The sequence below is a fragment of the Felis catus genome, chromosome B4 (genome assembly GCF_018350175.1).
Source record: "Felis catus isolate Fca126 chromosome B4, F.catus_Fca126_mat1.0, whole genome shotgun sequence".
In the NCBI taxonomy this organism is placed as follows: Eukaryota; Metazoa; Chordata; class Mammalia; order Carnivora; family Felidae; genus Felis; species Felis catus.
The window spans coordinates 46,078,988-46,098,436 of NC_058374.1; the positions used below are offsets into that span (position 1 = coordinate 46,078,988).

The 19,449-nt window shown below is 43.8% G+C and overlaps 1 long non-coding RNA gene across 2 annotated transcripts in view; it reads right to left on the reverse strand.

The window, feature by feature from the left end:
* LOC123386533 overlaps positions 1–14,180 on the reverse strand; it is a 67,192-nt gene extending 53,012 nt beyond the window's left edge. Inside the window, exons 1-3 of one of the 2 annotated variants that reach the window (XR_006600541.1) lie at positions 13,322–14,180; positions 2,826–2,978; positions 1,436–1,572 (exon numbers count right to left, since the gene is read on the reverse strand). This is a non-coding gene — a long non-coding RNA (uncharacterized LOC123386533). Of the gene's footprint in view, positions 1–1,435; positions 1,573–1,912; positions 2,143–2,825; positions 2,979–13,321 lie in introns of those variants that run through there. The other variant, XR_006600542.1, reaches the window with a different exon arrangement.
* Between the last annotated feature and the right edge of the window lie 5,269 nt (positions 14,181–19,449).

Below are 19,449 nucleotides of genomic sequence, written 5' to 3' on the forward strand. Positions count from 1 at the left end.
CTCTGAATCCTACCTCCCAGCCACTATTATATCTCCTATCTTCAAAAAAAATCTTCCATTCACTTTGCCAGCCTCTTACTGCCCTCTCTTTTGCTCTTTTCTCTCTTTGCTCTCTTTGCAATTAAAATTCCTGAAAGTGCTATCTATTTTCATCGTCTCTAAGTTGTGTCAAACTCAACCACTCCAGTCAGAGCCCCTGGACTCTGCTAGCAAGAGGCTAAATGTCCTTCCTCTCTAGAGATGCTGCATTACTTCAAGAATGGCCAAGGAGAGGCCTCACGTCTCAGTTCCTGGCGGCGGTTTCTGTGGTTCCCCCATGGCTTTAGGGTGCCTTTCTCTTCTCTGTCCTGAACCTTAGGATCTGGAGCCAAGCAGACTGACCCAGCTCAAGAGGTGATGGCAATTCTGTTGTTTCTACCGCCATGTGATAGTCTTAAGAACGCTGCACAGGTAAGATGCCCAATCTAGAAGTCTTTTCTGACAACTTCTAAAGAGATGCGTAAGCATCATGTTGAGTCCTTCCTTCCCTGGCGAGCACTGTCAAGGCAAGAGAGGAACAAAGAGCCTTCCTTCAGGATCCCGACCCTCGGACTGCCCGTGGATTCCACTCAGCTCACCAGAGTTCTAGCTGTTAGGAGGACCGAGGAGTCACAGTGTGGGCCAAGAATAGCTTTCCAGCCCACCTCTTCCTCTCCTGAAAACATATTAGAGTTTGCAGTAAGGGTCTCTGCATGAATGCTTAGATCCCCCTGAGGGAGAGGACTTGGAGCTCATGAAGGAATAAGGGTACACTGTTCTCAGAGCATCTCACCTGTGAAAGGGTATCTTTATCGGCCACGCATATGCAACCACAACCTTCTCTCCTCGCCCTGCTTGTGGAGAAAGAGGGACTCCTCCACTAAGCAACCTGACTCTATTGATAAATCACTTAGAGGCACAAGTCAGACTCCTGGCAGGGACAAGTATCTCATTCATATTCTTTTCCTGCTTTCTTTTTTTTTTTCTCTATCCTGTTCAAATTACTTTGCATCTCAGTTTATGCTGAGATATGGGTGGATAGGCATGAGTTCCTAAAGTCCCCACATCCTGCTCGGGAAATGTGAAAAAAACAAAGCGGCCACTATGAATATCCTCTCTCCAAACCCCAGCACTGAGACACAAACCACCTGTGCAGGAAGACCCACCAGGAGATGCTGCTTACCATGTTAACATATTTCACAGACGAATACAACTGCATTCTAAAAAGATTTTCACAATAAACCGTCTACATGTAGGACTGGTCGCAGAGAGAGGAACAATAAAAGGTATGGGCAAAGAAGCAAATCTTACCAGAGATTTTGGAAAGCAAGGTCATCTGGGACAAATAAAACATTTTTTATAATGAGTACTGAGTGTATAATGAAATAGAGAAATGACTCGAGACGAGTAAACTTACTTTCTTCGCCTTTCTTTACATCTCTTGTCTCGAGTTGTTTGTTTCCTTGGATAAGACAGCCAGGGTTTCAGTCTCAGCTCTCTCACCATCTGTGACTTGGGGCAATTTATTTTACCTCTATATCGCAGTCTCATTATCTGTAAAATAGAAGATGATAATAGCACTCACCTCTTTGGGTGACTATAAGTATGGAATGTGAATGGACTACCTAGCTCACTGTCTGGCACATAGGATGTATTCAATGCGGTTAGCAGAGAGGATTATTTACACTCCTTTTACAAATTTCTCAATATTCATTTCCTCCCATTTAATGGCCCTGGGCCCCTCAATCCATTCCATCTGCCCTCAGCCTCCCCCCTCTTGACTACCTTCATTCCCATCTCTGGGCCAGGTTGACAAGTCACTGGGGCAAGTTTATAAGCTGTCCCAGTCTATCTTTCTCCAGCCCCTGAAACTTCCCTCATTCCATAAACTCACCCTGTGTGCTGGCCACACTGAACCTTCCTAGCCCACGGTGATGGCCACTCTTCAGTGTTTCTCTGTCCTTACTTCCTTCATGCTCTTTTCCTGGAATGCTCTTCTCTCTCTGTCTTTCCATCCATCCTTCACTCCACAGCTCTTTGAGCCCACCCCGGTTACTCCACTTTTCTCATTGTATTGCCAAGTTTTATTTATGGAATGCACTTAGCCATATTGTTCTCTATGAATCTAGACCAAATAGATAGATAGATGATGAGAGAGAGAGAGAGAGAGGAGAGAGAGAGAAAGAGAGAGAGAGATGATAGATAGATAGATAGATAGATAGATAGATAATAGAAAGATAGATGATAGAGAGAGATAATAGATCATAGAGAGATACATGATAGATAGATGATAGATAATAGAAAGATAGATGATAGATATGTAGATAGAGAGATAGAGAGATAATAGAGAGATAGATGATAGAGATGATAGATAGATAGATAGATAGATAGATAGATAATAGATGATAGATACATAGATGATAGACAGATAATAGAGATAGATGATAGATAGATAATAGATAGATGATAGATATAGAGATAGATGATAGATAATAGATAGATGATAGAAAGATAGATGATAGATAATAAAAAAGATAGATGATAGATAGATAGATAGATAGATAGATAATAGAAAGATAGATGATAGGTAGAGAGATAATAGATAGATGATATAGAGATGATAGATATGTAGATAGATAATAGAGAGAGAGATAGATAATAGAGATAGGTGATAGATAATAGATAGATATAGAGACAGATGATAGATAGATAGATAGATGATAGAAAGATAGATGATAGATAGATGATACATACATACATACATACATAGATACATAGACAGACTACATATATTGATATATCTCTACCTAGTAGGTACCCAAGGCATGCTTGTGGAATGTATGAGTGAGTGGACTGTTTCTTCTGAGCTGTTCCAGTCTTGCTAGGCGACTTGGAAAATTTTCCAGGGACACCAGATTCCAGGGAAGATTTTCCAGAGACACACTGCCGTCTCTTGCCATCTACAAAACACAAGTGTGTGAGACCCTCAGGTCACTTGGGCAAATTTTCCAGATTCAAAACACCAAGCCTGGGTGCATTTGACTCTCATGCAGAGGTGAGTATTCTGAGGATGAAATCGAGATGAGGGGTACAATTCCTCCACTGGCCCAATTTCCCTGTGAGATCCTCTCATGATCTAAAGAGCATTCTGTAAAGAATTATGTGGCACTTGCCTCACCCATCCTGGGCGATAAGATAAAAGTCTCAGTGGTCAGTGTGGCTCCATATCAGGAGCCCCTCCTGTCTCTATTGTGTATTTTTTTTTCTTGTATTAAGTTTTTTAATTTTAATTCCAGTACAGTTAATATACAGCATTATGTTAGTTTCAGGTGTACAATATAGCGATTCAACAATTCTATACATCATGATAAGCGTACTCTGAATCCCCCTGACCTATTTCACCCATCCCCCATCCTCCATTGTTTTTTGGAGACGGGAACATTGGAACAGAGATTCCCTGGGAGATCCCAAAAATTCCTCATCATCCCACTATAGCAGTAGGGAATCCAGAAATGATTCACAGCTAAAGCCACTGTCCCACATCAACGCATCATGTGGCCATTTAAACTGGAAACCAGATGGCCATCTGGACACAATCTATCCATATTTTTGTGAAATCATAAATATACAGTGAGTAAGAGGAGTTTAGTAAATCCTGTTATAATGTTGGTGCTGGGAGCCATGAACACCAATCCCTGATGTAGTGAAAGACATATTTCCTATAGAGTCTAGAGCCCCCGGGGACAGGATTCCACCTGCTAGAAAAGTAAATCCAAGGGAGAGAGAGGCACTTCCCAATATGTTTTTTTGGCTTGTTTTGGGTTTTTTTTTTTTTTTTTACTTCCCAATAGGTTTTTTGCTTTTTGTTTTTTCAGTGGTTTGTTTTATTTTGTTTTACTATAGTTCAGTTTTACTGGTAGCATGGTGGGACTCCCACATGATGTGGCACAATTTCCTGAGTTTCAGTAAAAGACACGTAAAAAACTATGGTCTCCTGTCAGACTCAGAAATAATGAATTAGCATGTGAAAAAAAACAACAACAGGAAAAGTAAGTGACCCTTCCAAAGTCACCAGATTAGTGGCAGAGTGTGGACCAGAGTCCAGGTGTCCAGACCCCTCACCACCAGGCCTCCTTCCTGTGGACAAGATCCCTTCTAGGTCAGAGCCAAGAACCAAGGAGATGACATTGTGTGGTACGGGACAGTTCCGGCCCCAGCTCCTAACAGTCTGAGTTCAAAATCTAGCTCTGCTTCTTAGCAACCGGGAGACATTGAGTCCATTTACTTAATTTCCGTGTGCCTCTGTTTCCTAATCTGGAAATGGGATTGATGATAATATGGGTCACTCTAAGAACTAAATGACATAGTAAAGCTTTGGGAATAGGGCCTGAGGCATAGTAAGGACTGTTAGTTGTTGTTACTGTAGTAAGGGCTTCTCTGCAAGCCTTATTAGAACAACAGAGAGCAAGGGGTTCTCCGGTTCCTCTCACCAATGGTCTTACATTTGCTCTGGCACTAGCATTCCCAAAGTGGAATCTCCTGTTAACTTCCCCCAGACCCATGACCCATTTCTGCCAAGAAACTTTTCAGTGGCTGCTTACGTATTACTTTTTCCGGGGTCTCTTCCACCACTGGGCAATGGCCCCTCTTAGACCTCGCTTGCATTGGGATAGAATCTGATCTGCCTCTCCATAACTTCTCCCCATCGGTCTTAACACTATTGCTTGACTTCTCATATGAAGATAAATGTTTCCCCTGGGAGACTTGGCGATGTGTTGGGGATTTGTAAACTCATAAAATGAATATGGCACGTTTTCCTGATGAACCAAACTAAAATGAAGATTTATTGGGCAAGTGGGGTGGAACTGAAGCTTTGTGTTGAATGTTTTTTCTTTCAAAAAGATTTTCTGGTTTAAAATACGTTTCCTTAGAACAAACAAGCATATTTTCATGTATAATATAAAGTTCCAATAATTTGTTTTTCAGACTTGACTCAGAATTCTGTTTCTGGCAGCTCAGCCCCAGACTTCCCAGGAGTATCCATTTACTTGCCTTTGACATTAGGGATTTCTAGATGGAAAAGCCTGAAAAATGCTACTCTATTGAACAGGAGCTACAAAAAACAAATCTAATTCCTTTCCCACAGGACCGCCCGTCAGGTTTCCACAAGATCTTACAGTTGGAAAGAGACTCAGAAATTGTCTAAATCGATCTCCTTCCTGCAGCAGCCCTAACAGATGGTCACCCAGCCTCTGCTGGATCAGGCTCAGAGCAAAGAGACCACGTGGTAATCCTTGCCACTCCATTGCTGGCCAGATCTAATGGTTAGAATATTCTTTTCTTAAGCTGAGCAACGTGCACGTCAGATGTGAGTTGAACTCCATGCTGGTCACTTAACCTCACCGGACCTCAGTTTCCTCAGCTTTAAAATAGAATGAGTGGTGCTAGCTACATCGCAGGGATACTTAGATGGGAAAATGCATGTAAATTACTTAGCATTGTGTCCCGCACATTGAAGGATTCAGTAAATGTTCACCACCATCATCATCATTTCCTGCATGTTGTCCGTGAGCCAATGACACAGAACCTGTTTGTATTATCTCTGCTCCCAAACCATGTTTTAGGTAGTGGATAACAGTTAATATACTATCTCCCAGCTGTGCCTAAAAGCATTATTTCCTAAGTTTAAGTATGCCCCACCTTCCTCGACAGATTAACACTCGGACCCTTCAGTTAAGGTATCTTTTTTCAGAAAGCCATTTGAAAACGTATTAAAAGATTCTTACAGCTGAACTGGAGAAACGTAAGAAAATGAAAAGTGCCATGGAGAAAAGAAAAAGGGGCCACATCAAGAGATGGGAAAGGCTAGGATGCCAAGGGGTGCAATTTAAAATAGGGTAGATCATGGGGCACCTGGGTGGCTCAGTCGGTTGCATGTCTGACTGATTTGGCTCAGGTCCTGACATGATTTGGGCTCAGGTCCTGATCTCACGGTTCATGAGTTTGAGCCTCACATCGGGCTCTGTGCTGACAACACGAAGCCTGCTTGGGATCTCTCTGCCCCTCCCCTGCTTGCTCTCCCTCTCTCTCAAAATGAATACATAAATTTTAAAAATATAAAAGAGAGTAGTCACGTAGCTCAAAAACTCCAAGGACTGAGCTTTCTTATGAAGTCCGATTGGCAAACGTGGCTTTGACCAGAGTTGAGGGAGGTGTTTGGCTCCTTCTCAGAGTTGCAGACAGACAGACACACCTGCAGAGCAGCACCGACCTGATTTACCCACCCAGCAGCAGGCTGAAAAGCAGGGAAAGATGGAGTGGGGATCTGGCCGGGGCAGCCTAAGTCTACTGCTGTCCTGCTCACCGCATGTGGTCCAGAAGCACAGCACCAGCCCTCTGAGTCTCTACAGAGAGGGCCACGGGAGCAGGAGTCCCCATCTTTCCATCACGCCTGGCCCCTAAAAATCAGCCCAGTGGATATGTCCGGCTCTCTCAGTCATCCAATTAACTCCTCCTCCCCTTGTAGAGAGGAGCAACCACGGTGCTATGGACTGAATCATGTCCCCCTAAAATTCACATGTTGAAGCCCCAACTCACAATGTGACTATATTTGGAGATAAGGCCTTTATGGAGGTGAAGTGAAATGAGGGCATGATGGCGGGGCCCTAATCGATTGGAAATGGTGTCTTCTCTTAAGAAGACACGAGACACCAGAGCTCTCTTTGTCTCCACCCCACACATTGCAGAGGAATGGCCACAACTAGAAGGCAGCTGCCTACAAGGCAGGAAGAGCCATCTGCAAGAGCAGGGGAGGGGCAGAGAGAGAGGGAGACACAGAATCTGAAGCAGGCTCCAGGCGCTGAGCTGTCAGCGCAGAGCCTGACATGGGGCTAGAACCGGCGAACTGCAAGATCATGACCTGAGCTGAAGTCGGACGCTTGACCAACTGAGCCACCCAGGCGCCCCAAATAAAGCAAACTTTAAATAGAAAGTTACTTACTGTGCCCCTAGCTCTGTGATCAGTATATTGATTTCTTCTTGGGAAAGGAGGAAACGAAACAAAGGCTTGAGCAGGCAAAAGAGTAAAGAAGGAAAACATTCACAGAGGGAAAGAAGAAAACCAAAACGAGTTAAAAGTTAAGTACTCTTGAAACCCAAATTCAGATGGTGCAAATGCTAATTGAAAGCAGGAACATTTGTAAAGTATTTACTGAATGCCTGATGCATTCGGGGTCCTAAGTTAAGTGTGGAAGATGCAATTAAAGAGTAGGCTATCAATCCTGCCTTCCAGAAACTTAAGTTTTAAAATGCAAATTCTTCCTCCCTACCCCTTTCTTCCCTTCCCTCCTTCCATCCCTAATTTACCAAACATTTATTGAGCCAGTCCTTTGCTAAAGAGCACAAAAGACATATAAAGACAAGTTAAAATTTTTGCTTTTGAGGTGCTCACAGTCTCAAAAGAGAGAAAAAGAGATGTGTTAGCAATGAAATCAGCCTGTGAAAGGCCGCTAGTTTCACAAAGACAAAGAACCTTAAAGGATGATTATAAGTTCCACAGATGGGGTCAGAGGAGAAGAGCGTTCTGAGCAGAAGAGACTGCCCAGCCCCAGCCCCAAGGCCTGCACGCACAGTGTTCTCTTGAGAGGCCAAGAAGAGCCCTGAGGGGGCGCCTGGATGGCTGTGTCCGTGAAGCATCCAACTCTTGATTTCAGCTCAGGTCCTGAACTCGCAATTCATAAATTTGAGCCCCACATCAGGCTCAGCTCCTGGATCCTGCTTCAGATTCTGTGTGTCCCTCCCTCTCTGCCCCTCCCCTGCTTGTGCTCTCTCTGTCTCAAAGATAAATAAACATTAAAAAACAAAAAACAAAAAAGGGGTAGTCCTGAGAGCTTTAGGTGGGAAGGGTAGACCCCTCAGTGGAGTTTCTCTCTGCCTTCAGAAGACTTCTAGATGTGCTTTCGCCTTGAGTTACGAAGCTGAAAAACCAGCCAGAAATACCTATTTTGCTGAAAACGGCCAAGTCCCGTCCTTTTTGCCAAGTGCTGCCTCTGGGGCTCCCGCCCCCCACAAACCCGCATCCCTTCCCACGTCCTGATGATGGCAGGAGCAGAGAGGAGCCAAGGGGAAAACAGCTCGGCTCCTCCGCCCTGCTTCTTAATGCCCTTTTTTATTCCACATTTTCCAGCTCTTTAAGCCTCCCACTCCTGCTAAGTCCCTAACATCTACTCATTCATACTTTTTTTAAGTGCTAGGCACTTTTCATGTATTTTTTTAACTGATATTCAAAACAAGCCCAAGAGGGAAGTATTATTATTCTATTTACAGATGGGAAAACTGAAGCTCCCAGAGGTTGTATAAATTGGCTAAGGTCATACAAGTAGTTAAGATGGAAATGTAAAACCAAGTCCCTCTGACTCCATAGCTGTGGTTTTCAAAGTGTGGTCCCTGGACTGGCAGCGCCTCCGGGGTCCTTGTCAGGGACCTACTGAATCAGACAGGGTGGCAGGAGACAGTCTTTGAGATGTTAGTCCACTGTCTTCCTGGTTTGGGCCTCCCTGAAATAAACCTTTTTCCTGTTTCACCTCCACTGGTCTCTGCCTCTGGATTTTGTCAGCAGCGAGTGGCCGAACCCAGTCTGTTTGGGACCCCCAGAGCTCGGTGCTCTGGAACCGCTGTGTCCCAGCTGCGATCTGCAGCTCTCACTAATTAATACAGGATTTAGAAGACACACGGGAAACTTACATCTCATAAACTCAAGAGGTGTGCTAGTCACTGAACCCGCTCGTTTGCCTTCATGCCTTTTCTCAGACTAGATCAGTTACAGGTCATTGTAATACACAACCCACAAACACATGAATCGAGCCTTATGACCTATCTGTTCTCAAGGTGCTTACAATCACATAAGTTTACATAATGTCAGTGACTTTCAAAACTTGAATGAATCTAATGACTTGCCCTCAAAAAGTATAAAGAGAGGCAGAGAGCCAGGAAGTCCGTTTTTTAAGTTATAAATTTAACAGGAAGCCTTTGACGACCCCAAATGGTATTGTACTGTATTCGTGGCAAGGGCAGAAACAGAGGCATGGGTGTGAGGGGACACATTAGAAGCAAAACAAAACAAAAAACAGAAGCTGTGGAAGTTCAGGCCCTGCAGTCTGTCGGAGCAAAGCCTTGAGGCGATTCGAATGGACGCTCAAGACTAAGAGCAGTGCTTGAAGCTTGCACCCTTGACCTCTGCACTGTCTTTCGTCTCCACTTCCCTGCTCTCTGTATGCAAAAAATCACCTCAGAGGACTCATCCTGCGAAATAGATTGTTTTCACTTCTCTACCCAGATGCTTCCAAGGGATGAAAGGTAACCTCTTTACTCTAGACCCTAAAGTGGACCCCCAGCTCAGTTGGCTATCCCAGATTCGTTAGCACACCCAGAGCATACCTTCAAGCAGAGGCCAATTGCTGAGCCTAGAGATCTGCTCTCCCAGCCTGTAAGGAATTGTAGGACACTAGCTACCCACGAAGAGGGAAATTATAGCTTTGCTACTGAATCCGACCTGATAGTAAAATCTCCTTGTCAGCACAACCCTACCCTCGTCCAGACTGACTGCTCATTATAGGCCTCCCTCCCCTTGGGGACGTCACTCTGACCTCTGCCACCAGCTGGTGTTTGTTGATTGACTATTCTGTCTGTGTCGGGTCCTCCACTAGGCACTTGAGATGCATTATCTCTATCAATTCTTACAACAGCCTGGGAGGTGGGTACTATTATCAGCCCCATTTCAAAAATGAGGAAGCCAAGGCACAGGAGATTAAGTAACTGAGCTAAGGTCCCCAGCTCATGCATTGCAGAGCTGAGACTCAGACTAATTTTTTTGTACACCATGCTTTACCATGCTTTATTGCCTGGTATGGCCTTTTTTGAACAAGTCCCCCCTCCTGGTATCCTTCAGGCTCAAGCTCTGTGTTCCAGGTTGAAAGGCCTCTTTGTAGCCACATGGATCCAGTTTCGTGCTCTACTGATATCTTTCCTCCCCACCTAGGCTGTGCTCCACCTGGAGGTGAGCTCCACTAGCCAGCATTTTACCCCCTACTCCCTTCTCCTTCCTTCACACCAGCTTTGTCTCCTCTACATGCTGCTTAGCAGAGAATAAATTCTAGCTTCTGCCAATTCCCAGTTTCTGAGACGGGCTTTTTTATCTTACCATCTCTGCTTTGACCAAGCACTTTGTACAACTTCAAACATCGTCGCCCATTATCTGGCTGACTGACAAGGAACTCTTGGCCCATTTTGAAGCCAGCTTTCTTTCTTTTTTTAATTCTTTTTTAATGTTTATTTATTTTTGAGACAGAGACAGAGCATGAGCAGGGGAGGGGCAGAGAGAGAGAGGGAGACCCAGAATCCCAAGCATATTCCAGGCTCTGAGTTGTCAGCACAGAGCCCGATGCAGGACTTGAACCCATGAACCGTGAGATCATGACCTGAGCTGAAGTTGGACGCTCAACCGACTAAGCCACCCAGGCGCCCCTTGAAGCCAGCTTTCTTAAAGCCACTCTCACATTTAGCGCCCTTGATATAGATTTTTGTCTACAACAGGGTAGGGTGCATGGAGAAGATAGGCAAGAATCAGGGAAGAGGCTATGTCTTTGCTTATGATTCCACTGGTGGTGGAACCAGTACTGAATGTGGTGATTTAAGCTGAAAATACAAAAATGGGGCTGGGGGGGTGGGGTGTGGCAGGTAGCAGATACAACTTCTCACAGGCGCGGCTGATTAGAGTTCCTTGTGAGGTTCCTCTAACAGAAGTTGTGGGGAGACCTCCTGGAGGGTCCCTTCCTCCCAGAACGATTGAGGGATAGGCCAGCTCAACCTTCCAGGCAAACAGGAAACTCTGCCCACACACAGAAGGAAAAAGGAAGCGCCCAGATTCCTGTTCCAAGTAGCCTTTTGAGGAGGACTTTATCTTTGGGGAAAATTTTGCTAAAGGAAATTTGAACTGAAGTTGCAAGTTTCCTTTGTTAAGAAAAGCAAATAACATGAAAAGGGAGAGAAGCGATGAGACAAAAACTGGGTCATCACAGATGCAGATCTAATCTCCAGGATAAAATACACTGGAAAGAACTAGACTGTGCACACAGGGAGGGGAAGAGAGAGTAGCAGGCAGGGGTGCAAGGGTGCAGCATAGGCAAAGGCTCCAGACAAGATGACCTGACCTTCCCAAAAGGCAGTGAGGGGTCCCCGTTGAGAGAGAGCAGAACAGCATCAGATTTGTAGGGGCAGGTTAGAGCCTTGTACTATGGAGATGTACTATTTACTAAACCCATGGGCCATAGAGAGTTCTGTGCTCCAAGCATCTAGGAAATGAGACCATTAAAGCATATTAATAATAACAGTCAACATTTTTTTTTTGAGACAGAGAGAGAGTGCACAAGCTGGAGAGGGGTAGAAGGAGAGGGAGAATCTTAAGCAGGCTCCACACCTACTATAGAGCCCGACACGGGGCTTGATCTCACCACCGTGAGATTGTGACCTGAGCCAAAATCAAGAGTCGATGTTCAACCAACTGAGCCACCCAGGTTCCCCTAACAGCCAACATTTTTTTTTTCTAATTTTTTGTTAAGGGTTATTTATTTTTGAGAGAGACAGAGACAGAATGAGAGTGAATTGGGGCAGAGAGAGAGGGAGGCACAGAATCCGAAGCAGGCTCCAGGCTCCGAGCTGTGAGCACAGAGCCTGACGCAGGGCTTGAACTCACAAGCTGTGAGATCATGACCTGAGCTGAAGTCGGACGCTCAACCGACTGAGCCACCCAGGTGCCCCATCATTTTTAAACATATATTAGAATCTTCTCAGGGCTTTTTCATGGATTAGCTCATTTAACCCTCGCAACAACTCTGTAAAATAGATGCCACTATTATTGCTATAAGCAATAATGTTATTTGTATAGTATAATAATATTTGTTTATTTCACTATATTTATCTAATATAATAATTGTATTATTTGGGGGCGCCTGGGTGGCTCAGTTCGTTAAGCATCCGACTTTGGCTCAGGTCATGATCTCACAGTTCATGGATTCGAGCCCCACATCCGGGTCTGTGCTGACAGCTCAGAGCCTGGAGCCTGCTTTGGATTCTGTGTCTCCCTGTCCTCTGCCCCTCCCCCACTTGTGCTCTGTCTCTCAAAGATGAATAAATGTTAAAAAAAATAATTTTAAAAAATAATAATTGTATTATTTGCTTGTAATCAGGGAAGTTTGCATGGCCATCTTCCTTCCTATCTCCCCACTCACTAACTGCTGCTTCTGACCCCTCGAGAGGACACAGTAAGGTTGACCATCTTTCTCAAGGTCACGTTTTATAAGGCTCATCAGCAGTGCCAAGCAGTCCACAAAACTAATAAAATGCATCTTCTCTCTGTTCTTCAGGAAGAATTTTAGCAGCTCTGGAATAGCAATGAGCTGTAGCAGAAAGAAACCTGGGTGGGAATCCTAACCCTGCAACTGAAGAATGAGACCTTGGACTTTGAACCTTAAAGGCTTAAGTATTGAGTGAGATGATCATGCCTCTGGCCCATAGTGGACACTCAGCAAATCTTTACTCTAGCTCATGTTCATTGACACTTCTCGGGTTCCAGGCATGTGCTAGACCCTACGTACACATCTCCTGAATTAAATCAACGGGAGTACACCCGCTGCATAATTCTGCTACAATTCAGAGCGTGAAGAGTGGTTATGTTCAGCACTGTGGGAAACGTCTCGAAACTCCCCACACTAGATTTGTGTAACAGTTGTTTGGGCCCCATAGAGTTGAGGTTCTCATGTCCCCTTTTTAGTTATATTTTAATGAATGAAATCGATTCAATAGGTTGTGATCGTAAGGCAACTTTACTCTTTTGCTGTCCCTTTAAATGTTTTATTTATTATTTTTGAGAGAGAGAGAGAGACAGAGCATGAGCGAGGAAGGGGCAGAGAGAGAGAGGAACATACAGAATCCGAAGCAGGTTCCAGGCTCTGAGCTGTCAGCACAGAGCCCGACACGGGGCTCGAACTCATGAACTGTAAGACCATGACCTGAGCTGAAGTCAGACACTTAACCGACTGAGCTCCCCAGGTGTCCTCTCAGCTTCCCTTTAAATCTATTCTGTAACTAGGCTCTTTCTCTGGCACTGGTTGAGACTTCAGACCGGTCTAGTAGCTTTTCTGATCATTCCTAGGCACATGGGTCATTTTCGGTCAAAAAAAAAAAAAAAACGCTTCATTTAGTCTTTTAAATCCAGGCCATGATGACAATCAAAATTCTGAATTTTTACCTAAATTAGAGAGTCTCTCGTCTTCTATCAGGGCAGTACTTCAGACTCTGACCGTTTGCCTGTAGGCAGAAAGGGTTGCGTGGCCATCTTCCTATCTCCCCCGCTGGACCCTCCCACACTCGCCAGCTGCTGCTCCTGACCTCTTCCAGGTCAGATTCAGGGGCGGTGGGGACTACAGGACAAGAGCATCTGTCTTACATGACTGGGGCTACTGTGACCTAGAGGTACGTGCGGGGCCTGGCAGATATGCAAAGCCGACCTCTTGTGGGAGGCAGTTGCCAAGTGGTTATAGGAACCTCCAACCCATTTACCTTAACACAAGGATGGCCATAGGCCCTGTTTGCAGGGAGGGACGGTTCCAGCTTAAGCCTGTTGCCCTGGCAAACTCACTAATATCATCCCCTTTCTTTCTTACAAGTGTCCCCATTTAGATGGTAATTACATGGTCATTCTGCATAACACTGATAAGACCTCCGGATGACCAAGTTTCAACTTCCCCCAGCCCTGCAGGCTAGTACTCCTAGTAGTCCACTTGTACTGGCTACTTCGTCCCTCCAGAGAGCCCTTGTGGTCAGAGTTCTTTTAGAAAACTCCAGGCTGGCTTCCCTCCCACATGGCGCCACATCTGGTGTCCCAGAAATGGACCTCCTTCCTCACCATTGTCTAAGAGCATAATCACACCTAGTGTAGTTCAGTCTGCCCCTCACTCTCTTTTCATTTCTCTCCTGCCTCTGGCCTATCTGATTATCACTTTCCAAGCCAGTGCTTTCACTCCCCCAACTCCAGAGAATATATGGAAGCTACCCTGCAATCCTCTCTCTTGGCTTAAAGTAAGAGGGAAGTCCTCATTCCTCTCTGCTGGGTGGGAGTGGGCACAGCACTATAATAGCTGTCTCCAGACAGATCTCACCCCTGGCGCTTCATCTCAACTCCTTTTAAAGGTTGCAGGCAGGTAACTGTAAATGCTAACAGATCTGGGTTTTGCTGTTTCTTAGCATGTCTGGAATCGTGGTCCAACTTCATATTCTTTTATAATGTGGAATTATTTAGCACCTATTGTAATATTCTCAGACTTTAGGGACTCTGCCCATCTCCTAAGCAACAAGAAGAGTTGAATTTAACATCTAGTTATGCATGATGTAATAAAGAAGGAGGAAAAAACACACCCAGGCCTACTAAATCTTACAACAAGGTTATTCTTGCAGCAGGCTGTGACCCAAAGCCACGTCAGCTTCCAGAAATGTTATGTTGATGAAGCACGGAAGGAGCTGAGCAAGTACGGATTTAGCCAGGATGTCCCCCCATCAGGAAGAGGGGACAGATTCCATCAGGGCTACCTCATTCAGTTTCTTTGCATTCCTTCTGGAAGATACCAATGCATGTAGAATGTGAAGATCTGAACTATGCCCATGGCATTCCATGCCCTGGACAAAAAGCTCTGTGCAAACTTTATCTCAGCTTTGAACATGTGAACGGAAAATTCCCTCCAGAATTATCCATCTCGTTGGGAACACCTGGCCATGTTGCTGGCTGAGGCATGCACAGAAGTATCAGCCTTGCTGGTTTAGTTCTCAGTCCTCCATCCAATGCAAAGGGTAGAGGGGTAGAGGGAAGATTCCTCCTCTCTGTGTCTCCAGGGGGTTTACAATGGAATCCCCGAAAGCTGAAGAATAGAAATCCAAACGCTTGGTCCTATTGAGGAATCACTGTAGTTGTCTCCATTTTTTTTTTTAATGGGTAACCTGAGAAGACTTCTGGGTATGTCTGAGCCACAGGCTGGATCAGTAGCTTAGCCAGGAACAATCTACAAGGCCTGACTTTTAGCCCATGCCCTGTTCACTACACAACTTGAGCTCTGTAGAGTAGAGTATCCACAGAAACAAAGCAAAGCTTTTTTGGGTAATCCCACCTTTCCCCACAAACCATGTTTTTATAGGAGGTTTTTGTTTTTTTTCCCCCAGCCGCAAGGTAAAGCAAGCAATTGAACTAACTTGTTCCCAGATCAATGAATCCATTGTGTGCTTCAGGGAGCAAAAGGGTTTTTTTGTTGTTGTTGCTTTTTTTTTTTTCTCTTTCAGTGTTGGTTTGGAGCAGGATTTAAACTTGGCCATGGGCTATGAGGAGGAAAGAGAACTGGAGAGACAAGGCTTTTCTTTCTTCGGTTAGGGTTTAGATTTCTGTAAAAATCGATAGGTTTGTAACTAAAATTGTTAGTAAATATGTACTCACTTGCCCACATATTCTCTTTGGCTCCTCCTCCCCGCCTTCCCCCCATTTACCCCTCACAGTAGCACCAGCTGAACTCCAGAACATTAGAACAGCCTTTCTTAAGGTGCTGAAGTCTTATGTGCCTGATGTCATTTGATTATCTTGCCAATAGAAACAGATGCGAGGTTACTGAGGTACTATCCAATGCTGGCAAAGAAAGGGAGATTCAAAAGTTCATGCTCAGCATAGACAAAGCTTCAGATCAACATTCGAGAATGTCCTGATCTACTTAGGAATTGAGGAGGGGAATGGTGTTATTTATTTCACTGTTTCTCCTCTGCTCACAGATGATTTGGTTGGATTCCATTCTCAGTCCTGGGCTAGTTGAAGAGTAACTGAAGCCAAGAAAATTCAATGCAAAAGAATAGTCCTTTCATCAAATGGTACTGAGACAACTGGATATCCACAGGCCAAAGAATGAAGTTGGTTCCCTGTATTAGTCAGCTCAGGGCACCATAACAAAATTCCATAGTGTAGGTGACTTACACAACAGAACTTATTTTCTGTTTTAGAGGCTTGAAATCCACGATCAGTGTGCTAGAATGAGCAGAATCTGGTGAGACCTCTCTTCCTGGCTTACAGATGGCTGCCTTCTCACTGTGTCCTCACGTGGTGGAGAGAAATATCTCTCTCTTCCTCTTCTTATAGAGCCAAAGTCCTATCAGATTGGGGCCCCGCCTTTGTAGCCTCAGTTACCCTTAATTACTTCCTAAAGCCCCTATTTTCAGATACAGTCATTTTGGAGGTTGGGGCTTTGAAATATGAATTTTGGTCCACAGTTTAGTCCACAGCCACCCCTTCCTCACACCATACACAAAAATTAACTCAAAATCTATGAGAAACCTATATATAAGAGCAAAACTATAAAACTTTTAGGAGAAAATATAAGAGTAAATTTTTGTGGCCTTGGGTTAAACAAAGCCTTCTTAGAAATGACACCAATAGCACAAGCGACAAAAAGGGAAAGCAGATAAATTGAACTCCATCAAAATTAACAACTTTTGTGCAACGGACACCATCAAGAAAGTAAAAAAAACAACCCACAGCATGTGAGATAATATTTACAAATCATATGCCCAATAAGGGACTTATATCTAGGATACATAAAGAACTCTTACAACTCAATAATAAAGACTAATAACCCAGTGAAGACATAGGCAAAGGATCTGAACAGATATTTTTCTAAAGAAGGTATCAAAATGACCAACAAGCACATGCAACGGTGTTCTTCATCATGAGCCATCAGAAAAAAACAGCTCAAAACAATGAGCTATCATTTCATATCCACTCAGATGGCTATCATCAAAACGACAGATTATAGTAAGTATTGGCAACCGTGTGGAGAAAGCAGAATCTTCCTACATTGCTACAGGGATATAAAATGGGGCCACTTCTTTGGGAAACAGGACAGCAGTTCCTCAAAAGGTCAAACCTAGAGATGTTGCATCCACCAGCAATTTCATTCCCTTAGGAAATACCCAAGGGAAATGAAAACCTATGTTCACATTAAAAACTCATATCCAATGTTCACAGCGGCATTGCTTGCAACAGCCAAAAAGTGGAGATGATCCAAATGTCCATCAACTGATGAAGAGGTAAATAAACTGTGGTAAATCCATATAATGGAATATTATTTGGCAATAAAAAGGAATGAAGTACGGGCACGTGCTGCAACATAGATGAGCTTCAAAATAATTATGCTAAGACAAAGAAGCCAGTCATAAAAGCTACATATTGTATGATTTGATTTACATAGACTGTCCAGAGTAGGCAAATCTATAGAGACAGAAAGTAGATTAGTGGATTACCCAGGGTGGTGGGTTGAGTGCCTTGGCAAAAATGGGGGGTGACTGCTAATGAGGTACAGGTTTTTTTGCGGGCTGATGAAAACATTCTAAAACTGATTATCATAATGACTGCACAGCTCTGTTACCATACTAAAAACCATTGAAGAGTACATTCTTTTTTTTTTTTAATTTTTTTTAACGTTTATTTATTTTTGAGACAGAGAGAGACAGAGCATGAACGGGGGAGGGTCAGAGAGAGAGGGAGACACAGAATCTGAAACAGGCTCCAGGCTCTGAGCTTTCAGCACAGAGACCGATGCGGGGCTTGAGCTCACGGACCGTGAGATCAAGACCTGAGCCAAAGTCGGACGTTTAAGCGACTGAGCCACCCAGGCGCCCCTGAAGAGTACATTTTAAATGGGTGAATTGCATGGTATGTGAATTGTATCTCAACAAAATTGTACACACAGACGCACACACACACACACACACACACACACACACAACTTGAAAAATAACATTCCCTGAGATTTGAAACAAAAACAAAAGTAAGAGAAAATTTTAGGGGTTAAACCCAACCCCAAATGTGCTTTTGTTCCTTCTGGAGAAAGCACTGAAATGTCTGAAAGCTAGAAAAATTGAATTAGGGAAAAATAGAGAAACATACTCAGGAAAACCAAACCGGAGATCAGATCAAGTTAAGCCAAACAAAATAAGGCACTGATCTTGTTTAAAGGGATAAGAGCGCTGGGGTGTGACTTCTACCGTAGTCTGAATGTTTCTTGTTAGGAAGGAAGAAGAATCCACACAGACCAGTCATACCTTCCTTCCCTGGAGGTGATCTCATCTCTAATATGTGAGTATGAAGAACAACAACACAATTTTTCCTGATTATAGAAGTAATATATTTAAGATCATGTAAAAAGTACAAACAAGGGGGGGGGGTGGAAATCACTCAATCTTACACTAGTATTTGGTAGAGTTTTCTCCTATGCATGTGGTTTCAGAGGAGTGAAACTCATACAATACACACAATTTTGTACCATTATTTTATGTTAGCAATCAGCATTTTCCATTATTATTTAAAACTCTTACAAGTGCCATTTTCAATGAGAAGAATATACCACCATCAGGGCACCTGGGTGGTTCAGTTGGTTAAGCGTTCGATTCTTGATTTCTGCTCAAGTCATGATCTCACGTTTCATGAGATTGAGTCCCACATCAGGCTCTGCACAGATGGCACAGAGCCTACTTGGGATTTTTCTCTCTCCTTCTGTCTGTCCCTGTCCAGCTTGTGTTCTCTCTCTCTCTCTCTCTCAAAAAAAAAAAATAATAATAATAATAAAAAGAAGAATATACCACCATTTATTTAACTAAATTCCTGATACAAAGAATTTTTCTTTTCAATCTGTTACTGTTATTAAAAATTACATATTTTAGGGGCGCCTGGGTGGTGCAGTCGGTTAAGCGTCCGACCTCAGCCAGGTCACAATCTCGCGGTCCGTGAGTTCGAGCCCCGCATCAGGCTCTGGGCTGATGGCTCAGAGCCTGGAGCCTGTTTCCGATTCTGTGTGTCCCTCTCTCTCTGCCCCTCCCCCGTTCATGCTATGTCTCTCTCTGTCCCAAAATAAATAAAAAACGTTGAAAAAAAAATGACATATTTTAAAGAAAGTTCTGAGCATAGGTTTTTGGTTATATTTCAAACTATTTCCTTGGAATATAATGATCTTATAGTCAAGAGATATGAAAGTGTTTCATGATCCTCAAAGGGCTTATCAAAAATGTAATATAAACTTATTTATGAACAGCAGTGTATTGATTATGCCCAGCTCACCACACAATATCAGGACTTTTAAAAGTAACTCCTGGGGCACCTGGGTGGCTCATTCGGTTGAGCCTCCAACTCTTGATGTTGGCTCAGGTCATGATCTCAGAGTTTGTGAGATCGAGTCCCATGTCAGCACAGAGCCTGCTTGAGATTCTTTCTCTCCCTCTTTCTCTGTCCCTCCCCCAGATTGTGCACGTGCATTCTCTCTCTTTCTCTCTCTCTCTCAAAATAAATAAACATTGTAA